The sequence below is a fragment of the Amblyomma maculatum genome, chromosome 9 (assembly GCF_055883805.1).
Source record: "Amblyomma maculatum isolate TAMU_Amacu chromosome 9, ASM5588380v1, whole genome shotgun sequence".
Taxonomy (NCBI): Eukaryota; Metazoa; Arthropoda; class Arachnida; order Ixodida; family Ixodidae; genus Amblyomma; species Amblyomma maculatum.
The window spans coordinates 43850583-43876228 of NC_139352.1; the positions used below are offsets into that span (position 1 = coordinate 43850583).

Sequence of the window (25646 nt, forward strand, 5' to 3'; positions counted from 1 at the left end):
GGTTGTGCGAGTAGCAACTTGACTATGCAGGCATCATGGATGAATCATCTGGAGAATGCCTGGCAATCTGGAAGAAACAAGAAGACCGATTATCTTGTAAGTGCTGTGCTGAGCTGTGCGTGCTGTTCTGTGCTGTGCGATGTCAGTGCACGTTAAAGAACCCCAGGTGGTCGAAATTTCCGGACTCCTCCACTACGGCGTCTCTCATAGCCTAAGTAGCTTTGGGACGTTAAGCCCCACGAACCAAATCTATCTTGTAAGTCTTCTGCACACCTGCTTTGACGAAGCTCCCAACTGCTTTGAACGCGCACTTGTGCTGATGCGTACAATGCGCGATTTTCATCGGAATCGTCCCAACACCCTAGGCTTTACGGTCATGAAGGAATTTCAGAAGTGGATATCTGACCATCCAGCTTTGTATGATCGACTTTGGAAGGAAATGAAACACCATGCTTTGGCGATAGTCGTCAAGCAATCGAACATATCTTTAATTGATGTCGTGTGCTAAGTGTACAAGTTGGAAGACAATCCCTATGACTACATTGACATCATAGATGACTTGCTAGTCAAGAACGTTTATAACCAGGCAAGTACGATCGTTGCAAGGATGAAACTTCAAGTATATTACAGAATATACGAGATTGCTGTCCCACTCTACCTCCTGGATAAAATGAAGCTGCTGGAGAAATACATTGAAGGAGAGCCTCAAGCTCAAATGGATCTACTGAAGTTCCTCTACCTCTTGTTCGTTGAGCCGTGCCGTGTTGAGAAGCTGAAGAACAATCTGAATATCAATCTGGTGAGCAAAGAAAAGCTTAACGGTGAAACAATGGCCAAGGTTGCCTCTAGGCTACTTAAGCAGTATAGACTGTCAGCCGAGCTCTGCCCTAATATTAACTACGCTAGGAGCAAGAAGGCTTTGAAGTACCTTATCCATAAGCGGTATGCGAAAGAGTACTCGCAAGCAAGCTATAAAAAGAGAGTTTACGATGTTGTCCACGGTTTTATGAAACTGCAGCATGACCTTCTGAAATACTTGATGTCATTCAGTGACTGTGAAACTGCTCTAAGCTTCGCACTGCAGCTTAGTTATCCAGAGGATTATTGGCCAAGGCACCTTTTGGACTACAAGAATCGGTGTGAACCACAAAAAGGGCAGGAACTGCTTACATCATGGAACTTGACTGATATTCCAGACTCAACTGACAAGTTCTTGCAACTGAGGCTTAACCTTCAAGATGTGTCTATGGTGAATTCATCTGCTGGTTTAAAGCATTGCATTAGAATTATTACGCACTACAATGTTATTGGTATCGACGCAGAGTGGAAGCCAACCATTGGATTGATTCCTTCAAGGCTGGCCTTTATTCAGCTGGCGGTTTGGGACTTCGTGTTCATTTTGGATGTGCTGAAATTGTAGCGGAATTGCAAGCCTCTGATTGGGACAAACTGTTCTCTGAAATTCTGTCATGGCACAGAATTCAGAAGTTGAGTTATGGCATTGCTAAGACCTCAGACTACTGGCAGAGACAGTCATGCAACCAAATGCTAAAGTTAGCAGAGTTGTGGACCTGTGGAATTTTACACAGAAGCTGCGACGTGACTACCCAATGGTTATTAAACCAGTGTACCCAAGGCGGAACTGCAAAGGATTGTCTGAACTGACATAATTGACGCTGGGCTTACCATTAAACAAGAGTCAACGCTGCTTCAATTGGTAGAAGAGGTCGCTGCCTCCATCTCAAACTGTATAGGAAGCCTACTTCCTCCTGCAAATCCACGAAGAGCTCAAGGAAAGGTGTGAAGAGAGAACATCTGGGCTTTGGAATGCTTCTTCGAGAAGCCGAAGAAACTTGGACGGAAATGAGCCGAGCCAAGACAGCCCGCCGAAGTAACGGTACCAGGCCTACATCCAACAAGCGTTAGGGTTATGCTATCACTTGCAACTGCCTGGAAGTGGTACTTCTGCATTGTACTGACTCTAAGACAACTTTTTTCTTCATCTTCAAGAGCTTTTTGTTTCTATTTATGTTTATATTGTCTATTTACGTTAAGCGATTATTGTATACTCTTGCATTGAATCAGAGCTGCTGCTCGAGCAAATAATAATAAATGATGGCCTTATGTGATGTTTCCCCGATTTTGTTATTGAGCACATATAGTGTGCACTGTTTGCACAGTAGTTCCCAACTTGATGTAGTGTGCTGCACAGAATATTTAAGTTTTTGCCTTGTGCAACTGCCCCAGCCGCTTCTTTTCTTCGTGAATATTTAGTCCCGACTATAGTGGTTTCTCACATTTACAAATTGGCTTGCACCATGTTTGAATTTCATTTTTCACATTAGTCAAAAAACAATGCTACTGATGAGTACAAATAGGGTTGTTTATATGCGGGTTTTGATGTTGAATCTGGAATCTCAAATTTAGACGTCTCCAGAGCACACTACAGTACAATACTGCACCATCATGACAAATCTTCTACTTGGAATTTTGTTTTGTTTATGGGGTTTTACAGTGAAACCTCGTTAAATCGCACCTCACTGATTCGAATTTTAGGATAATTCGAACTGCTCTACTTGGTGTGGTCGGGCTACCATGAACATCTTGGTATAAAAACGCCTCTTAATTTAGCGAGAGTCGAGTCCGCTGCTGTTAAACGTGCTGTGTGCCAAGCCGCGTCTGGGCGGCTTGGAACACAGCACGTGGGCAAAAAAGAACCTCCGCGATAGAGCGGCGCAGTTGCGCAGATCCGAATAATAGTAATAATAAATAATAATTGGTTCACAAGAAAGGAAAGGCGCAGTATCTGTCACACTTGCTTCTGTGGACACCTGAACCGCGGCGTAAGGGAAATAGTTGGGAGTGAAAGTGGATAGAGGGAAAGAGGAGCCGTAGTCCAGGGCTACGGAGTAATTTCGGCCACCTGGGGATCTTTAACGTGCACTTACATCACACAGCACGTCCGAAACGGGGACAGCAAATGGAACCAGGTAAAACCACCACGGAAGAGTGCGCAAAGCCTAAATGGCGCCATGAGCGGCTCCGAAGGGTAGTTTTCGGTGGTCGCGGTTAAAAAAAGGTAGTTGGTGGGTGTTCCTGGCCCTACGGGGCTAGGACTGGTGGGTTACTGCCGCTTGCGGAGGGGGCTAGCCCGCCACCAAATATTTGTCTGTTGAAGGCCGTCATTGGACCCGCCACAGTTTCGGTGGTGGACGACAGCTGACGCCAAATTGATGTGCAGTTGCCTTGCACAGCATTCGATGCCATCACCTCATGCCCGTCAGCAGGAGCGTTAGCTCCAGCACTTAAGGCTGATTCTAAACGATGTAAAGTGATGAACACAACAGCCTAAGGAACTCGAGTTTGAAGGGCATTTTTCCCTCATGAAAATGAAAATCATTTGGGGCTTCGTCACAGGCTGAACAAAAAAAAAAGTGATTCGGGTTCCTTTCCTAGAGTTGTAAACAGTATTAAAATTTGGATGTTATTATTGCGAAAAACAACTTCATTCAATGGTGCTTCACCTGTAAGGAACATAACTGCAATGTCCACCGCCTAAAATGATACCGCAAAATGTCACGTACAAGGAAATATTGAAACTATCGCGTAGTCTTCAGGACGTTGCGTCAATCATACAGAAAAAATTAGGGTCGAGAACCACGGAGTTCGGTTGGTGTTAAGTTAAGCTATGTGGGTAGCATAACAAAATGAATACGAGAGAAATTTCGCGAGGCCATTATGTTGTTTCAATTGGCAGACGTTCCTTGTCGGGCAGTTCCTGAGGCTCGGAGATGTTACGTGGATGGAATGGGAAAAAATTACATGCCGCGTTCGCTTAGCCAAAAACAATTGGGCATATGTGGCTCCAAACATTTTCTTGTAGACTTTCCTTAAAGTAGATATGACGTCTCTCGTAGCCTAAATGGGGTCCAACTGAGCGCTGCTTAATACGGCTTTACGAGATCTTGTTTGTTGGCTACATCCGGTACAGTCTTCCTGTACTCTCTAGTATGAGCATTTAATGCTTGCGGATTTTAGAGAGCGTACAATCGCAGGCACTGAAAATATGCCTTGGACTGCCGAGATGCACCTCTAACAAAGGTACAATTGAAGAGGCACATGCTCGCCCAATATCCATATACTTGTCACACGAACCACTTCGTGTATATTTACGAGCACCTACAAGACACAGTTTTCACCCTCTCAGCAAGATTCTGGATGAAAGGCCGGACTGCAGTTTCACAAGTGCACTCCGCTGCCATCAGTCGCAAGTACCGACGGGATATGCCCTCCCATATCGTCCCGCCCAACCACCTTGGACGATGGATAAACCTTTGGTGCACCTTCGTGTTCCCGGAATACTAAAGAAATCAGTGGTACCAATTAGTGGACTCAAACAACTTACTCTGGCGCACATCTGTTCAGAATATCCTCATTATATTCACGTATACACCGATGGATCTGTGTCAGCACAGGCATCCGCTGCAGCTGTGGTCATACCAACTCAGAAAACGAGTCTGCATTTCCTTTTGCGACATACCTCTACATCAACCGCTGCTGAACTTGTAGCCATTCGGGAAGCTATTCGCTACATATGTGGGGAACCACCTCGAAAATGGTCTATATTCGCGGACTCAAAAACGGCATTACAAATTTTGGAAAACTTCTTACGCCACACTGCCTATCAGTCCCTGGCACTAAACACTATGGAGCTCCTCACATCTGCCCAGCTGCAAGGCCACAGGATAATGTTTCAATGGATCCCTGCCCACTGCGGGCTCCATGGGAATGAACAAGCCGATGTTGAAGCGAAAAGCGCACTCATCAATGGCCTCCAAACAGCTGTGCCTTTTTCGAGAGGTGACACGATGTGCCTTCTTACGAGTTGTATGAATAATGCTACAGCAGATTACGGGGCCCAGCCAGACGCCCGACACATTCGTCTAAGAAGGCTCGATCAAACATTAAAATTTTATGTTCGGCGTGATATTCTGCGTCATCAGGCATGCTTACTACATAGACTTCGTTTAAACGTGGCTTTCACGCACAAGTACTTACATTTAATCGGACAGATGGACTCGCCGGAATGTTCAACTTGTGGCATCCCAGAGACTGTGGACCGTATATTATTGGTGTGCCCAGCGTATTCGCACGAAAGAAGTGTGCTAGCGGCTTGGGGAAGGGTATCCAGGCAGTGCGTGTTCTTTGCCGTTTTCTGTGCGCCAGAGGACTTGATTCGCGCTTGTAAAACAAGTTACTGTGTCTGTATATGTATTTCATACGCATTCTCCAACATCGTCACCCATCATAACCTTCTTTCTTCTCTCCTTCCCCTTCTCCAGTGCAGAGTAGCAGGCCAGATTTGAATTATTCCGGCCAACCACTCTGCCTTTTCCTTTCAATAAATACATCCATATTCATGCAGCGGCCAGTCTGCTCTATGTGGATCTCATGCTGCGTTTCTACCTTCTAAGAGCGTTGTTGTTTGGTAACATGGCTGCTTTTGTGATTATGAGCTGGTATACTATCGATAAAGCCAACATGTAATGTTTTCGCTTCGGAGTTCATTTATTTCATATTATGTAGCAGCACTATTAGTCGCAGTCGTGCCGCTGAGTCTGTTTCAAAGATTCGCCTGCTGAAACTAAACCTTGCGTAGCGTGCAATCGGCACGATCACTCACTGTTTTCGCGTGTTGTAGGCAAAGCGCGTTTTAGCAGGTAACATTAAATGTCACAATAGGTGGTCGCTCCTGGACCTACTGGGCTGGGACTGATAGGCCCCTGCCGCTTGCGGCGGGGGCTAGCCTGCCATCATATTTTTGTCTGCTGTAGGCCGTTGTAGACAAGACCATACAAAACCTTTGTGGGTACCGCGGCACAAGGGTGTGGCAGAGAACCATGAGGCAGAAAAGCTCGTTGTTGCGTCCCCTACATTGCCACAGAGACGGCAGGTACGATATACAAGAACACATCGCCTTTCCGTTCCTGTGAACCAGTTATTATTATTATTATTATTATTATTATTATTATACCGCGAGATGAGTTCTCACTGTATAGTGTTCCTGCCATCTCGATGACAACGTAGGTTAGCGATGACAACCTCTGCTGCGCTGTAATTTAATAATAATAATAATAATAATAATAATAATAATAATAATAATAATAATAATAATAATAATAATAATAATAATAATAATAATAATAATAATAATAATAATAATAATAATAATAATAATCAAGGAAAGGATAGGAGATGTGTTCTCCTTATATAGCGTTCCTGCCGTCTCTATGGCAACGTAGGGGACGCAACGACGACCTTTGCTGCGTGATTTATTTATAGGAAGAGAAAGGCGCGGTAACTGTCTCACTTATTTTCCGTGGACACCCCAACCGCGCCGTAAGAGAAGGGAGGAAGGTGGGAGTGAAAGTGGAGAGAGGAGCCCTAGTGGAGGGCTAAGGAGTAATTTAGACCACCTGCGGATCTTTAACGTGCGCTGACATCGCACAGCACACGGACGCCTCTTTGCTTCGCCGCCATTGAAACGCAGCCGCCGAGGTCGGGTTCGAACCCGGGTGCTCCGGCACAGTAGTCGGGCGTCTTACCACTGCACCACCCCGGCATGGTTCTCTGCCACCCCCTGCTGGGTGCCCCAGTACCAACAAAATATTGTGTGTGATCTTGTTCTCTTCGTGGTTCTTAATTTTGTCGCTCGCTTCGAGGAGTATGCGGAGCGCGTGACAAACTGTCCTACCATTCATGGTTTTCAACAGGCTGTTTGAGAGTCCGTGAGTATCGTTAAGCGACCGCCGGTTTCTATAGCCCTCCGCCACCACTAGTGCACCGGCCACGCGAGGTGCAGTGGTAAGACGCCCGACTACTGTGCCGGAGTACCCGGGTTCGAACCCGTCCACGGTGGCTGCATTTCGATGGAGGCGAAGCGAAGAGGCTTTAACGTGCGATGTCAGCGCACGTTAAAGATCCCTAGGTGGTCGAATTTACTCCGAAGCACTCCACTACGGCTCCTCTTTCTCTCTTCCGCTTTAACTCTCAGCATCCTTCCTTCCCTTACGGCGCGGTTGCGGTGTCCAAAGAAAACAAGTGAGACAGTTACCGCGCCTTTCCCTTCCTATACATCAATCGGGTGTCTACAGAAACAAGTTTGACAGACATTGCGCCTTTCTCTTCCTGTGAGTAGCTAAACACGGGTAGTTGAACAAGCCGTGACCAGCGTTCAAAATTCCATCCGTATATCCTAAATTGGTACCTCCTCACACTGTATTTCATACCAAGAACTCGCCTCTGTGAAATTCAAGCTTTATGATGTCATGGTGATTGATGTTCCGGTCTGCCTATATACGGCCTGAAACACCATACAAATTTCGACATAGCTTCTCCAGGCTCGAAGCCTTTTGCAGTCATCTCGAAACAAGGATCATCGTTTGGGGTGATTATAATGGGCAACGCATAAAACAAGGTTGCACCAAACCTACCACCGGAGAAGAGGCCCTTGGCAACGCCATGGAAAAGGCTGGCTTGTGTTAACGAAAGACCTTTCCCTACCCCGATCAGCTATCGCGGACCGGACCTGACGTGAACCGTTGTTTCCAATTTCGTTCAGGAATGGCATTTCCACATGCACTTTAGGCTATCATCGCTGTTATCCCGCATGTATGCAAGTATATATTGCGATGCTGCCTCAGAGTGGAGCGCCCGCAGACAAGTTATCGACTGGTCCATCTTCAGGCAGAACCTCTATGAATGTTAGTAATAAATTCACATATTACTGCAACTGCAAAGAACGTAAAGGGACGCTTGCATTGAGTTACAAGGCTCACTTTTGCTTGATATACACCGTCTCAGTTTGTTTGCCTGTATGAGCAATTAGAGAAGTCTCACCTAGACAAAGGTCGCCAGTACAAACGTCTCTTTAAGGTCAGGAGAGTGACTGCAGAGATTCGTCATTAGGCGAAGCAATATGTCAGGGTTTGCTAATCACTGGTCCACTTATCGCAGCGAAAACAATCGAAAGAGGTCGCCTCGCACGACCTCCGGTATTCTGGACACTGACATGACCCCCAGCAAATTACAAAACGCGGCTGCAGGCACTTGTTTCCCCAACGTAATTGACACACCACCCGACAAATCAATTTACAGAAGAATGTTATCGTTCGCGCCGCTGTGGCGCAGTGGTTAAGCCGCTTGACTGCTGTGCCCAAGAATGCGGCACTTTTCAATAGAGCCAAAAGGCAAAGCGCCTGTGAACCGTCCGATGTCAATGCACGTTAAAGAACGTCAGTTGGCTGAAAATTACGGAGTGCTCCGCTGCCGCTTGTGGGGGGGGAGGGGTGCAAGGCCCCCACCGAAATTTATCTGTTGTAGGCCGTCGTTGCACCCGCCCGTTCTTAGGTGGTGGATGACGGCTGTTGTTGCTGCGCGCGTATTTCTCTCCCTCTTCTTTTTCCTTTATTCGCTATTTTCTCTTCTGTCCGCACGAGGCAGCGGAGGCGTCCGTGTGCTGTGCGATGTCAGCGCGCGTTAAGATCCCCAGGTGGTCGGAATTGCACCGTAGCCCTCCACTACGCCTTCTCTTCCTCTCTTTCCACTTTCACTCCCACCTTCCTCCCTTCAATTACGGCGCGGACGAGGTGTTCACAGAAAACAAGTGAGGCAGTTACAGCGCTTTTTCCTTCCTATAAATCAATCAATCAATCAGACAGCGGAGATGACTCAGCTACACAGTCAGTAAGCAGCAGGCCCGTGCACTTTAATTTCCTTCTTCCTACAGCCACAACAACAGAATTGGGTTGGATCAAATTCCAAATGGCGGTGGTACCTGTTGTAGGCAGTCATTGACCCCGGTACCGTTTCGGGGCTGACGAGGGCTCTTCCGACGCGCGTCATTCTCTCTACCTATTTTTTCTTTCTTCTCTATTTCCTCCTCTTTTCACACCATGCAGGGGAGGTGGCTCAGCTACAGATGTTGTTGTTGTTGTGTTTGTTCTCCTCTAATGTGATGGCACATACCCACACAGGGGGATCGGCCAAGAATTGGGGTGCAGAGATATTAGATTTTGAGATGTATAACTACAGCGCAAAAATAAAAAAATAATAAAAAATAAATGCCAGCGGATAGAGAAGGAAATGTAGCTACAGATCTAGTAGCAGGCACGTGAATTTTCTTTTCCTTCTTCCTACAGTAGCAACAACAAGCGGTGTCCGAGCTTACCGAGGACGCCATCACCTGGCAGACAGAGAAAAAATATGAAGCAATTTAAGATTTAAAAACAAAAAAAAGAAAAAAAAAACAAGTGAAAAAAATCTCATTCGTGAGCTTTTGCTATCCCGTGATACCCTTAATAGCGGAGCTGACTTACTCGAGTCGTCCAATCAGACGAGTAGTCGTGGCATAGTGAAAGAAGAATGTGCGAACCGCAGCTTTGGTCGCTTGTGAGCTGCCACTGGGTCTAATTGAGAAGTATTTTGTTTATGCGCTATAGTGGACGCTGCTTTGCAGCCCTCCATCGTTTCATCTCATCAACGCGGTTTTGTTCATGCCGCCCGGCAGTTCGGTTGTGCGAGTAGCAACTTTACCATGGAGGCATCATGGATGAATCATCTGGAGAATGCCTGGCAATCTGGAAGAAACAAGAAGACCAATTATCTTGTAAGTGCTGTGCTGAGCTGTGCGTGCTGTTGCTGTGCTGTGCGATGTCAGTGCACGTTAAAGAACCCCAGGTGGTCGAATTTTCCGGCGTCCTCCACTACGGCGTCTCTCATAGCCTGAGTCGCTTTGGGACGTTAAGCCCCACAAACCAAACCTATCTTGTAAGTCTTCTGCACACCTGCTTTGACGAAGCTCCCAACTGCTTCGAACGTGCACTTGTGCTGATGCATACAACGCCGGACTTTCATTGGAATCGTCCCAACACCCTAGGCTTTACGGTCATGAAGGAATTTCAGAAGTGGATATCTGACCGTCCAGCTTTGTATGATCGACTTTGGAAGGAAATGAAACGCCGTGCTTTGGCGGTAGTCGTCAAGCAAGCAAATATATCTTTGAATAATGTCGTGTGCCAAGTGTACAAGCTGGAAGACAATGCCTATGACTATATTGACATCATAGATGACTTGCTAGTCTAGAACGTCTATAACCAGGCAAGCACTATCGTTGCAAGGCTGAACCTTCAAGTATATTACAAAATTGAAGAGATTGCTGTCCCACTCTACCTCCTGGACAAAATGAAGCTGCTGGAGAAATACATCGAAGAAGGGCCTCAAGCTCAAATGGATCTACCGAAGTTCCTCGACCTCTTGTTCGTTGAGCCATCTCGTGTTGAGAAGCTGAAGAACAATCTGAATATCAAGCAGGTAAGCAAAGAAAAGCCTTATGGTGAAACAATTTCCGAAGTTGCCTCTAGGCTACTTAAGCAGTATAGACTGTCTGTCTTGCTCTGCCCTAATATTCACTACACTAGGAGCAAGACGGCTCTGAAGTACCTTATCCATAAGCGGTATGCGAAAGAGTACTCGCAAGCAAGCTGGAAAAAGAGAGTTTATAATGCTGTCTACGGTTTCAATAAACTGCAGCATGACGTCCTGAAATACTTGATGTCATTCAATGACTACGAAACTGCTCTAAGCTTTGCATTGAAGCTTGGTTATCCAGAGGATTATTGGCCAAGACACCTTTTGGACTACAAGAATCGATGTGAACCACAAAAAGTGCAGGAACTGCTTACATCATGGAACTTGGCTGATGTTCCAGACTCTACTGGCATGTTCTTGAAACTGAGGCTTAACCTTGAAGATGTGTCTATGGTGAACTCATCTGCTGATTCAAAGCACTGCATTAGAGTTATTACGCACTACAATGTTGTTGGTATCGACGAAGAGTGGAAGCCAACGATTGGATTGATTCCTTCAAGGCTGCCTTTAATTCAGCTGGCGCTTTGGGACTTCGCGTTCATCTTGGATGTGTTGAAACTTGTAGCGGAATTGAAAGCCTCTGATTGGGACAAACTGTTCTCTGAAATTCTGTCATCGCACAGAATTCTGAAGTTGGGTTATGGCACGGCTGAAGACCTCAGACTACTGGCAGAGACAGTCATGCAACCAAATGCTAAAGTTAGCAGAATTGTGGACCTGTGCAATTTTACCCAGAAGCTGCGACGTGACAACCCAAGGGTTATTGATCCAGTGTACCCAAAATGGAACTGCAAAGGATTGGCTGAACTGACATATTCGACGCTAGGCCTACCATTAAAAAAGAGTGAGCGCTGCTCCGATTGGGAGAAGAGGCCGGTGCGTCCATCTCAGACTGTGTATGCAACTTTGGATGCCTACTGCCTCCTGAAAATCTGCGAATGGCTCAAGAAAATGTGTGAAGAGGAACGTCTGGGCTTTGGAATGGTTCTTCGAGAAGCCGAAGAAACTTGGACGGAAATGAGCCAAGCCAAGACAGCCCGCGGAAGTAACGATCCCAGGCCTACATCCAAAAAGCGTTAGGCTCGTGCTATCACTTGCAACTGCCTGGAAGTGGTACTTCTGCATTGTACTGGCTCCAAAACAATTTCTTTTCTTCATCTTCAAGGGATTTTCTTTTCTATTTATGTTTATATTGTCTATTTACGTTAAGCGATTATATTATACTCTTGCATTACATCCGAGCTAATGCTCGAGCAAATAAAAATAAATGAAGGCCTTATGTGATCTTTCCCCATGTTTTCTATTGAGCACATGTAGTGTGCACTGTTTGCACAGTAGTTCCCAACATGATGTAGTGTGCTACAGAGAATCTTTTTTTTTTTTTTCGAAGAGTTTGCCACAAGGCATAAGTTGAGAAAGGGGGAATGGGATGCAGGAGATAGAAAGTTAAAAGGAGTGCAGTCCAGTTGTGCTTATGAATTTGAGAAGGTTGGCAGTATAGCGATTGTCCATTGTCCATTTCTCATAATCACTATCGCGATTCCACCGCAGGCCCACCTTCATGAGTATCCGTTGCCTGATGTGCGTTGTTGATAGACACGTCCACAACAAGTGGCGCACATCGCAGACGTCAGGTGGAGTGTCACAATGAGGGCACCTGTCAGTCACTGGTAGGTCTTTTTCCCGCCATCGATGTCGAACAGATGGGGTCAGCGCCGCCCCTGCCCGGATCCGGCGCACTGTCACCTCCTCCTGCCGAGTAAGACTACGGGGGAGAGGGTGCGAACACGGAGGAATGAGAGCGCGTGTTCGGTGGCGCAGAACTTGCGAATCGAAAACGTGGGACAGGAACGGATCTGGGGGAAGAGGGGAAGTTGGTGGATCGTCTGATGTGTTTATATGCGTCATAGCATCTGCTTGTATGCTATGTGGATCGCGAGCATGGCCGCGAATCCAGTGTATGCGAATAGGACATGGGTACTTTGAACATAGCAAATGTATGGACTGTGTTATTTGGAATGTGCGTCGAACGGCCTCAAGCTGTTTAAGGGCAGAGAGAGAGTCTGTGTAAAGATGAACTGCATTGAATGTGGGAACTGGTGGGAGGGAATGTATAGCATTGTAAATTGCTTGAAGTTCGAGTGCCAGAGGGGTGCACGTATCCGCGGTATATGTCACGTGAGTGTTGAGGTGCGGATGAGAGGGACTATACACGGCAGTAACTCCTCGCTCTGCAGTATGTGATGCATCGGTATATAATATGCACCCTTCAGGCAGATGTGCGGATGATACCGACGGGGAAGCAGTGGGGCGATTGTCCGTGAGCTGGCAGTACGACCATGGAGGTAGTGTCTTTAAATGATGTAGTTGTAAAGACTGTTTGCGAGCTCTGTTTGTCATCCGCTGATCAACGAGTTCAGTGAGCGTATTTAGCTGGGCATACTCCTGAAGTACTGGTATGGGTGTTAGGCGGGGGAGGTACGTTATTGCACGCATGGCCTCATGATTGATGGCCTCAAGGGAGTCCCACTGTCTGCGGGTGAGACGTTGAAACTGCGCCTGGTATATTATACGTGGCTGGAGGACAGAGCGAACAAGCTGGCGGGCAGTGTGAGCACGCGCGCCGCCAGAGCGCATAGCTATGCGACGAATGCGACGAAGGCAATCTTTTGTTTTTGCCTTGTACAACTGCCCCAGCCGCTTCTTTTCGTCGTGAATATTTATCCCCGACTATAGTGGTTTCCCACATTTACAAGTTGGCTTGCACCATGTTTGCATTTCATGTTTCACATCAGTCAAAAGAACATTGCTACTGATCAGTACAAATAGAATTGTTTATACATGGGTTTTGATGTTGAAACTCGAATCTCAAATTTAGACGACTGCAGTATCAAACTGCACCATCTTGACAAATCTTCTACTTGGAATTTTGTTTTGTCTATGGGGTTTTACAGTGAAATCTCGTTAAATCGAACCTCGCTAATTCGAATTTTAGGATAATTCGAACTGCTCTACTTGGTGTGGTCGAGCTACCATGGACATCTGGGTATAAAAAAGGTGCTTAATTTGAGCGAGAGTCAATTCCGCTGCTGGGAATCGTGCTGTGTGCCAAGCAGCGTCTGGGCGGCTTGGCACACAGCACATGGCCAAAAAAAAAGCAACCTCCGCGAAAGAGCGGCGTAGTTATTGGTTGCGCACGTCCGGATTATAGTAATGATAATTGGTTCACAGGAAGGAAAAGGCGCACTGTCTGTTACACTTGCTTTTTTAGGAAACCTGAACCGAGCCGTAAGGGAAGGAAGTGGGAGTGAAAGTGGATAGAGAGAAAGAGGAGCTGTAGTATAGGGCTACGGAGTAATTTCGATTTGTCGGTTGTAGACCGTCATTGGACCCACCACCGTTTCGGTGGGGGACGACGGCTGACGCGCGTCTTTCTCCACCTTTTCCTTTCTTCTCTATTTTCTCTTCTGTCCGCGCAAGGCAACGGAGGTGACTTAGCTACAGAGCCAGCAGCAGGTCTGTGCATTTTTCTTTCCTTCTTCCTTCAGTCGCAACAACAACAACAGTTGTTGTGGCTACAAGAAGAAGGAAAAGAATATGCACGGGCTTGCTACTGACTCTGTAGCTGAGCCACCTCCGCTGCCTCGTGCGGATAGGAGAAAAAATAGAGAATAAAGAAAAGGAAGAGAGAAAGAAAGACGCGCGCCGCAGCAACAGCCTTTGTCCACCACAGAAACGGTGGCGGGTGCAATGACGGCCTACAACAGGTAAATATTCTATGGCAGGTAAGCCCCCGCCGAGAGCGGCGGCGACCTACCTGACCCAGCCCCATCAGGGGAAATCCTCACAACAACAACAGTGTAGCGGAAGGCGAGCCGTTATGGAAAGCGACAGGTCGGCTAGACTGAAAGAAGCCAGAGTTCGGCGTTGGAACGAAGCAAGCAGAAGACAACGTTCCGAAGAGAGCGAAGATCGTATCAAACGGCTAGATTATCTCTGCACCCCGATTCTTGCCCGATCCCCCTGTGTAGGTATTTGCCGTCAAATTAGAGGAGAACAACAACAAGCGCCGTAATGAAGACGCGGCTAGACAAGCTTGTTTAGTCTCAAACAGTGAATCCGTGACGACGGTCGAAGACGACGCTTCAAGTTCGGCGACTGAGAAGGCAGCTAGAGACAGAAGATGGAACGAAGCCATAAAGAAGCGCAGTTGCCGGAAACGGGCGAAGAGCATGCCAAGCGACTTGAATAGAGATTAGCCAAATTAACAGCAGCATATCAACGCCCGACCACAAGCGAATTCTAAGCGTAGCCAAGCAAGTTGCTTTCGCAACACCATTTCGTTAACCAGAGTTAACCACCAGCTAACTTAAGATGTAGGTAAGATGCAACAACAGATGGTCGCTTAGGATAATAAACTGGATTCCAAGGGAAGGAAAGCGTAGCAGGGGGCGGCAGAAAGGTGGGTCGATGAGGTTAAGTTCGCAGGGATCAAGTGGATGCAGCTAGCACAGGACCGAGATAATTGGAGGATAATGGGAGTGGCCTTCGCCCTGCAGTGGGTATAGTTAGGCTGATGATGATGATCACAATTTTTAGGCCGAAAACCTTTCTAGGCTCATGAAGCAAACTCCCGTACGCGAGAGTTGTGCGCGAGATCTGTCATATTCCGCAATGTATTCTAGCGTTCCTGCCATTTGAACCCGCGCCAAGGAGCGCCATGCGACAGGAGCTTTGTGTACAGTCCTAACTCTTGCTGAAGAAAGTGGCAGATACAGCGCCTTTCCTTTCTTGTAAGCCAATCCAATGTAGCACTACAAAACTGATTGATTTATAGGAAGAGAAAGGCGCGGTAACTGTCTCACTTGTTTTCTGTGGACACCTCAAACGCGCCGTAAAAGAAGAAAGGAAGGCGGGAGTGAAAGTGGAACGAGAGAAAGAGGAGCCGTACTGGAGGGCTTCGAAGTAATTTCTACCACCTGGGGATCTTTAACGTGCGCTCACATTGTACAGCACACGGACGCCTCCGTTTCGCCTCCATCGAAACGCAGCCGCCGAGGTCGGGTTCGAACCCGGGTACTGTAGCTGAACCACCTCCGCAAAGGATCCGTCGTATCGCTGATGCGGACGGGGACAGCTTGGGCGGAAGGCACGGCCTGCACTTCTGGCACAGCGATGTTAACTGCGGGGGGGGGGGGGGGGGGTGCAGTGCTGCCAGGAACTTTGGCGGCAGCAGCGGCGGTCGCGCCAAAGGTGGATCCCTGGGCAAGAACTAAATCGTGCTTCACTACAGTCTGTGTGCTGTTCTCAGAAACGCGCTAAGTACACTTGACGAGAGTTATGCCGGTCTTTTAGCAAGGCGAGCGCGAACACAGTACTATGGTGTAACAGTACTATGTGTATCGGCAGCTTATCGATGCTAGCACAGCAGAAGACAACGCGGTGACTGGTGTCGCTATGACGTCACTTACCATTTCAACATGGCGAACGCTGTCGGCGGGAGGCATAGATTGACTGAATGCTGGCTAAGATCCAAGCGTGGAGGCATAGAGTTCCTTAACTCTGTGCGGGGGGAGCTTCGCGTTGTCAATTTCGCCCCGCCGGGGTGGTACAGTGGTACACTTGCTTTGTGGACACCTGAATCGCGCCGTAAGGGAAGGGATGAAGGTGGGGTGAAAGTGGAAAGAGAGAAAGGGGAGCCGTAGTCGAGTGCTGCGGAGTAATTGCAGAGTTTAACGTCCCAAAGCGACTCAGGCTATGAGAGACGGCGTAGTGGAGGACTCCGGAAATTTCGACCACCTGGGGTTCTTTAACGTGCACTGACATCGCACAGCACACGGGCACCTTGCTTATCGCCGCCATCGAAAAGCGGCCGCCGAGGCCGGGATTCGATCCCACGTTCTCGGGAACAGTACTCGAGCGCCGTAACCACTGCGCCACCCCGGCGGGGCCGAGGGAGAGTATTGTGGAAAAAAGAAAGCAGAGGGAACATAAAAATGCAACCATTGAATGGTTAATAAAACGCATCGGCAAGTAACCTTACAGCATAAAATGATAAAATGCACAATCGCACAATCCGACAAATGGGCTGACCAAGATCACTGCGTGAAATAAGTATGCGGGTAATGCGTAAGATAAAATTAGAGCTTGTCAAAACGTCCGATGTCATTTATATATACAGATCATTCGCCTAGCATTCAGGAGGTACCAGGCTCGATCCCAGAAGCCATCGGTTTTTAGCAAGTACAAGCTTTCCCCCAGCCTGGCACTCTGCTATTCTGGAGACAAATGCTTGGAATAGGGATTATAGATCAAAAAAGGGTCACTTGTAGGCTTCTGCCGCACGAGGCTGGCTTATGCTTGTCCGATAGCGGAATCAACGCTGTGGCTTTGTAGTCAAGAATACACTTCGCATTCGGCAGGTACCATGTTGGGTACCTGGTGCCACCGGGTGCCCACCGGTTTTCAGTGGGCACAAGATTTCCCTGTGCCTGGTGCTCGGCTCTTCTGGAAACAAATGCTTAGGAAAGGGGCCATGGCCTAAATTGGTCCCCGCCCTGGAGGACGTGCATGCGGCCATCGACAACCGCCTCCGCATGCAGCACGCCAATCTATGCATTGCACGAGGTGAGCGCATCAGCGGAGTCGACAACTCGGCTGCAGCGCGCAATGATCCTCCTTCCGCGCATTGGATGTGTGTGTTGGGGAACGACGGATGCGCCACGGGCTCACCACGACTGACACGTGTGACGGCTGCAGCGCGGTGGAAACTCGAGCACCTGCTCCTTCACTGTGCCACGCTAGGCTAGCCACGCCGCGAGATACTGGGTGCTTACAGAGAGCAGGGTGTAATCCTGGACAGCATCACGACGCTTCTGTGGCAAACAAGCAGTGCCCGCGTCCGAGAACGAACGAATCTGAGTCTGTGTACTTACTTAAAACAGGCGCGCAACACGTCCCGTTTTTTCCATCCCGCCAGATTGTGCCCTCCGGTACCGAACATTCCGCGCTTTGCTATTTTGGACAATAATGGCTGGTCTTCCCACACCAGCCCTCAATTTCTTATGTATTGTGCCACGAGTGCACGCTGGTTTCGTCTCAGCGACGTGGATGCAGTGCACGCTCTGCTTTTACCTTCCTATGTACTTTTCGCACTCTCCTCCTCTTTATCGTTGACTCCTCCTCGGGGCGCGTCTGCTCCCGCCGCATACCAGGGGAAGGGGAGCAGACCAAACCACAGCAGCGACGGCAGGCGGACGCCTGCGAAGCAATTATTGTGGAGGCCCGCCCATTGTGCCGACTGCTTCAATAGACTAAGCCAATTGTGGGCGGCCGCGGGCCTCAAAAACCTACTGCGTTACTTGTATTATAGTGCATGTATGCTTATTTTATTTTAACATATCCTGCACTTTATTCCTGTCTCTCACCTCATTGATTTTCTCTTTCTGTCGTTCACTATCCATTTCTTTCCGCCGTCACAGTTGAAGTTATTCGGTGATTTCAGCGCAGATACCTAGGCTGGCAAACATATTTTCACCGAGAGGCCTTGAACAACGTCAGATGACCATCTTAGCCGAAAGAAAAAATAGTTACGATTCCTTAAGAAATATAGTTTCTAGTAGCTCATTAACATGTATCACTCGGCTATCGATGTACACAAGGACTTAATTTTATGTGCTGTCGTAGAGAAACGGCGACAGTTCCCAATAATGAAGGTTACAGTACAAATACTCATCAAACTACAACACAAGAACAAAGCTTTTTATTTGGCGGTCACCATTTAGACTATCGGCTCATGCCCTCGGCGGCGACAGTCTTAAACGTTGTGGGAGTGCATGGCCCGGCAATCTGTAGCCCGCAGGCAGCCGAAACCTTGGGTGGAAACACTTTCCGAACATAGGTACACGTTCCCTTGGACAGCAGACGCAGCCGGGAGGGCACTGTTGCTCACGTCGACGAGGATCGCACTATTAACGAAGAATAAGAGGTCACGCCGTAAAGCTAAAACATTCAGATGAAAAGAAGAAAAACATCGTGTTAAGGCAAAGAAAAAACTGACAATGTTTAACGCTTAAAAACCTAGTTATACGTAGCGAGAAGCTCTGCAAGCGCACCATCTGGTGTCACTTCCTGCCGCCGTTTTTCACCAGTAGAGCACATACGTACGTACATACGTACGTACGTACGTACATACATACATACATACATACATACATACATACATACATACATACATACATACATACATACATACATACATACATACATACATACATACATACATACATACATACATACATACATACATACATACATACATACATACATACATACATACATACATACATACATACATACATACATACATACATACATACATACATACATACATACATGTTACGTTGTACGGTTTCTTGATTCAAGATTGGGAGAGGTCGCATTGCGTTCAGGGGCCACCGATCCCATCCATTAATCTTTTCAGTTTCTCCATCCAATCCGAGTAGGCGTTTGCCTAATCTCAGCCGTCTCTCGATACTACCAGTAGTTTCGAGGCTTCTTCGCATTGGGTGTTCTTTGTGGCTCGCGGATAAGTTAAGCCGATATCCGCAGTCTCCTGTGAATCTGCCCAGCGTTGCAACCAAAAGGAATCTCAAACCTCGGAACCCTGTATTGTTCAAAAGGAGTCCTACAGTGTGTGGTAAGGCTTCAAACAAAATCAGTAAACACTTGTCTGCATTCGCCCAAGCGTTACTGTGCTTTCTTTTTTACGAAGGAAGAATGCATGGCTACAGTAAGGTTGACGTTAATGTGTATTTACAGTTTGTTGGCACCTTTCGCTCCTCGGAATATGAGACTCCACCACCGGTTACTTGTGAAATTCATCTATTCAGCAAATTTTATTCACAAAATCGTTATTCGTCCTAACACACACACACACACACACACACACACACACACACACACACACACACACACACACACACACACACACACACACACACACACACACACACACACACACACACACACACACACACACACACACACACACACACACACACGCACACGCACACGCACACGCACACACACACACACACACACACACACACACACACACACACACACACACACACACACACACACACACACACACACACACACACACACACACACACATATATAATATTTCAAAGTGTCTAAGAAAATTTTCAACGTACAATTTTTTCGCAAAGTAAGTGGGCGACTGCTGAAGGGGGGTCGTGACCTGCCCTAAAAAGAAAATGGAGAAAATAAAATCAGTTAATGAAGCAAAAACAGTTGCAGCCACGTTATCCTAAAGAGAAACAAAAGTGAAATTGTCGCAAAAATCAGGCTTTCAGTTTCTTGTTTCCCAGTCGCTGTCATATATTTTTGTAGTCTTTCTGAGGCGAAACAGCCAAGAATATGTCAAACTCTTGCATCTAACATTTCAGGTTAGTTTTAACTTCTTCAACTACCTCACTGTCAACGCGGTTTAACTTACTGCGGCACTTCAGTGTACAGACCCGGTCATAATAATACGGAGCACACCTCAGGGATTATATATTTCGTCAAGTACAGCTTAAGGAATATTAGAAGAAAACTTACATATATGTAAGCTCATGACAATAGTGAGTTCGCGTATGGATTCGAATATTCATGGTATCTTCTCTGCTGTACGCGTGAGAAATTTTCAAAAACCAGAAACGCACTCCGCAATATTATGGCCACACCTGTACGTTTTATCTCAAGCATTCCCTGGTTATCCAAAGGCTCCCTCAGCACATATTTTTCAGACTATATACAACATTTTTTTGTATATAGTAGTCACAACATAATGCAAACTTAGCCCGTAATGTGCCAAAGTACACCTGCGTTTCAAAAACTGTGACGTCCATAACGAAGCTACATGAAGGATTTAGAAGGCATCGCTGCAGTCCATGCAGTAAGAGAAACATGCATACTTATGTTAATGCTACAGATGCGGCTACGGCGGCAGTTGTTCGCGTCCTATGTCCTCCTTTCCCACATCGTATCCTAAGAAAAGGAACTGAGCAGCTTACATTGAGAAAACATAAGAAGTTTCCGCAAAAGGGGAAGAATTCGGCACAATTAGGCCTACGCCTGAACCTCAGTTTACTTTCTTCAACAACTTGTCTTACCTTAATGTCTCAAAGCTGCCGAAGAGCAGCAGATAAGATGGCCTTCAAAGTTGGCTTCAAGGTCAATTTCTCTGCTGATTTAGGAACCTCGAATAGTAGGTGCCGGGTCTTTAAGGAAGCCGCGCGATATATTTATTGCTTGAATATGAAACCTAATGATCAATCGAGTGACACCTAATGATAATCGAGTGACAAAGATAGCTCAGAGAATTTGTGAACATTTATGATATCGCAATGAAGGAAATGTAGACGCGCAGAACAGTGTTGACTGCACGTCTACGTTAGGAGTTAATTAAGCGCGGTGCTGTGTGCCTCGCCCTTTTTTTTGTCTGATCCCTTCCTTTCCTTTTATGTTATACTGCACCCCCAATATTCGATGCCAAATGGTGAATTCATACTCACAGAACACCTGTAGAGAGTAGAGAAAGAAGTGACAACAGGACTACAGAAATCATCTCGTTTAAAGACTGTGTAGCCTCCCACCATATGGGAAACTTCGCAGAAGCTTGCGGTACACTTCAGAATTCTGCATCGCACATAATGATGTAAAAACTGCCAATAAATCTTGTCGTCAACAGCTTAACGAGCCAGATGTCCTTTTGGCAAGTGGCCTAATTATGCAAGCGCGCAAAGCATCGCCGAAGCTAAAGCTTTCACTTCAAGCGAAAGGTGACAAGTAGTATTAACAATATTCGTTATACAATGCTAATTTACTGCTCGGCCTCTGACGTAAAGAAGTGATATATAATCAACCGGAGTCTCTTTAAACAGCGGCGTCTTCATAAATAATGAATGTAAGCGTTATAATGAAACATCGGCAATATATGGATCATACGTAAGTTATTTAAAATGCGGAAAAATTGAGTCGGCCACTGCACGACGATCTAGGCGTGTGTTGGGCAAATAGCTTTGTGCAAGCGTATGCAGTTAATTAGGGAAAAAAGTTGTGCCAGCTGGTATGCTTTCAAGGTGACACAAGAGTGCAGCGAAAATTAGAGCTGATTTCACTGTGACTACTAAAGCACTATCCTGTGAAAGCGCCCAAAATATTGACTGTGTATCCTATTTAAGGACTATCTGGACTAATTTTAGGAGTGGGTCATGCAAATTTCGAGGATTGACCAAGCTTGGTTTTGAACCTAAGTCATTTTTTTTTTTATTTTCAGCTTTCAAGGCTATGCCGGTGTACTTGGATGTACCGAGGATATGGATGGAAGTTTATTAAAACAACGGCATGCAATTCACAGTGCGAGAGGGGCCGTATTATTTTATATTGACAATGCAATGGTGATATGTAGGCCGGTTATCAGCAGTACTGTATTGGGCCGTCGTTCGTGCTGCCTGAGTGGCTACGCGTGCGGGAATAAAAAAAAAAAAAGCGGCGAAAGCAACATTGTTTCGCATTCACTTCCCACGAGAAATTCCTGGTTTCCAATTCGCTCACTCCGGTGGCTTCACGCGATAGTCCCGGGTAGCATAGTTCACCGGCCCGGTATCTGAAATGTGCTTGCAAAGCACGGCCCAACATCGGCAAATTTCGCCAGTATGTTTCTGATATTAGCTATGCCATTCTATAAGCTGGTTTCAACGAACCAGGTATGCCATTGCTTGCTGATATTGGCACTAATTTGGAAACAAGTTGTAAACATTAGTCTGCTATACGTGCGGCTTGCCAATTTTTCACATATGCTGGTGTGAGAGGCAACATCTTCCAACAGGTTGACTGGCCTTCCAACATTTCATATACGTTCCTGTGCGTTGGCAAATATTGGTTGCTCGTTTATATTGGAGTGCGAACATCTGATACATACGTTCGTGTACGTTTGCAAATATTGTTTGCTCATATAGGTATGACTGCTGACATCTGATATATACGCCTGTGTATGTTGGAAAATATTGTGCGCTAATTAAGGTAGCGATGCCAACATGAGGTATATCTTGCCATAAATTGGTCAATAACGGCCCATGATTTAACCAGACTGCTAGCAAGTGTTAGTCAACTATTTCCCCTTAGTCTACGAACATCTTACGTATCCTGACATGCACTTGACAACACTGTTCTTTTGGTTAAGATATGGCTTTTCAGCATGAGACCTTCCTGTACGACTCTTGGTGTTTCAAATTACTCTTTAGAGTTCTAGTAAACAGTAGGCAGCGAATTGAATTTGCTCTTGTGCGTAGGCTATGCAACCAGGCGTATACAGATTACAGGAATATTTCTCGTCCGCCATATCTGATAGCGGTTCATGAACTTTCAGGCAACATTAGCTATCGGTCATTGTTATATCATAAAACTGGAGGAAGTCGCATTTCTAGGCTACTTCATTCGGTTGCATTTTCAGTTCACGCGCGGTTTTCAAGACATAGGCCTCGGAACTTTACCTATATATTCATGTAAATACACACACAAGACAGAGACAGTCCATGAAAAACATCCTGGGCGTAGTTAACTTTTGATCTAGACGTTTCTTCCATTTCAGCCTCCAGAAGCGAAAGGTAAAGACCTGTCTTGTGCGCCGTCGGCACATGGTGTGTCGTGAAATACCTCGTCACAGTGAAGCCGTTTAGGCAGCCATCATGACACTTACGCATGAATACTCAAACCTAAACTGAATATCTGGAGTTGAATGTCTGGTAACGCATGCGCTCAAGAAGAGTTCTACAAATTGGAACAGTCTTGAAATGTGACCGTCTCCAAGTTTACAAACTAGTAATGCAAGAGGCTAAATATTTTACTACTGTATTGCATTTATATAGAGGGTTGAGAGCAGCAGTTACTCCTTTTCTCTCTGCGCCTGTTCTCATAGCATCCCTGTGAAGCAGATTTGATGTACTTGTGATGATTTCTTGTCAATAATCTGTGAATAATATTACTGATTGATTTGTCTATTTTCCTATGCCGACAAGCCACGGCCCCCTACATTTGACGACGCACTTTACAAGAATGGCGGTGTACTGCACACAGGAATTTAAATAACGCAATAGACCTAATTTGAAAAAGAAGAAAAGGTGTCAAAGCAAAGTGGCACTAATAAACGTTATGGCAAGCATCATTGCACACAATCGAAAATCTGTAATAACAAATCGGATTCCATTGCGGTATCTAAATTTCTGTGTGTTGTCGAACGCCTTTTTTTGTAAAGTACGTCGTCAAATGTAGGCTGCCGCGGTTTGTCATCATTGAAAAATGGACAAATATAACTATCTCTGTACTTTAATTACGCAGGAAGAAAACATCATGGTGTAATTAGCGCGGCCAATGCGTCACAAACAAGCTCACACGTGACGTCGCTCTGATGAAAATTACCAGTGGCATTTCAGCTGCATCTCATAAAGATAAGCAATGCCCCGGTTTCTTCTGGGCACATTTAGCTGTGCGCTCATTTGCTTCGCCGTCGAAGCATTGGAACAGGCCAGCTGGCAGTCAGTCTGGATCGCAGACGTTGCAGTGTTAATGGCCGCTAAGAAGCGCTCGTCTATCAGCAGCAGTCAATCTGGGCCGATGGACGTTGCAGCGGTACTACATATGGTATCTTCCAAATAAGGACTCTTTAAGGGAACAAAGAGATATGATGAAATATATTTGACATCCGATATGCAATTTAGCAACAGAATATGACCATTATCTACAGGCTATGAATGATTAGTTTAAAGGGCAGCTCCGGCGGTTTTCAACCTTCTCGATGTTAATGACTGTTTTGTGTTTCTAAGAACACCCCATAATGTGTGCAGCGCGAAATCGTCAGAGGAAACTAGGAAATGATTTCAAAACGTCAAAGTTTTAAATAAAAAACGAAACAGTGAAACCGAATTTAAGACAGTTTGCTATGATGTCTAACGTCGCATGCGAAGTAGTGTGGTGGTTCGCCAAGTTTTGCACATCTATAGGACCTCGGATGTCAGAACTACTCGTACTCCATGTATGAGATTTTGTTAAAATATCAAAAAGAGAAAGCAGGTTTAAAGGTACCACTGCCTCTTAAGAAAACGGTTCATAGAACGGTTTAAGAAGAACGAGGCACCCTTCGTGTAAGACCGATCCCCGCAAAAGTCAGCAGAGTCACACGAAGGGCTGCACCCCGTCCCCGAAGATATAGTTTACTTGTTAATTTGGAATTATGTACCCATGACAGTTCATGGGCACATTTTACACGGCAGTTCGAGCGAGAGTTCAAGGGGTGCTTCCGCACAAGTTGTTATTGTTGCCTTCAAGTCGTTTATTTGAGCGGATGCACTTCTTTGACGGCATACTGGTCTAGCAATTTTTGAAACAAAGAAGCAACACTAACAACGTGTGAAATAAAGCAGCCTGTAAGTATGTACAACAGACATAGTTCTAGCGCTTTTTTAGACGAGGACGAAAGGAGAACATAGACACCACAAATGACAGCGTTTGTGGTGTCTATGTTCTCTCTTCGTCTCTGTCTAAAAACGTGCTAGAACTATGTCTGTTGAATCTAAACACCAACTCGCCAAACTATCTGCGTTAAATATAAGTATGTTTCTATGTCAGTCAGACGCAATGGAACTGCGTGCAAACAAACGGCAGCATTTTGACACAGACTTGCGAGATTCGCATACCACCTTTCTTTTCTTAGATTATAACACCAACATTTTGTTGCATAGTGCAACAGGCGAAATAAAGCAAAAAAATGCAAAGGTCAGGCAGAAGCAGGGTGGGAATAAAATTTAATTATGCGCGATTGCAGAAATCTTTTGAACATTGTCGACATGCAGTAATGGTTCCGCAAAATGCTTTATTTTTTTCCGACTTCCCATGCGACATATGGCGCCGATACGAGCGCGCGGCTTATAACGGAATTACATGTATTTGCGTGGTACTTTGTGTTCATATGGCAACTATACTGTCGATCATGCGCTAGAAGGTGGCTAGAGCATTACATAAACCGAAAGGCATCACATTAAATTCATAAAGACGATCGGGAGTAGCAAATGCAATCGTGCCCTTGTTGGATTCATGCATGGGAATTTGACAATATCCCGAGCGCAAGTCGAGACTTGAGAAATGCTCTGCTT

At 46.1% G+C, this 25646-nt stretch overlaps 1 long non-coding RNA gene across 1 annotated transcript; it reads right to left on the reverse strand.

Moving 5' to 3' along the window:
- Nucleotides 1–18168: 18168 nt before the first annotated feature.
- Nucleotides 18169–21167, reverse strand: LOC146178961 (uncharacterized). Its single transcript, XR_014700902.1, has 3 exons — nucleotides 21012–21167; nucleotides 19647–19698; nucleotides 18169–18395 (listed from the first exon to the last, which is right to left on the reverse strand). It is a non-coding gene; the product is annotated as an uncharacterized LOC146178961 (long non-coding RNA).
- Nucleotides 21168–25646: the final 4479 nt, after the last annotated feature.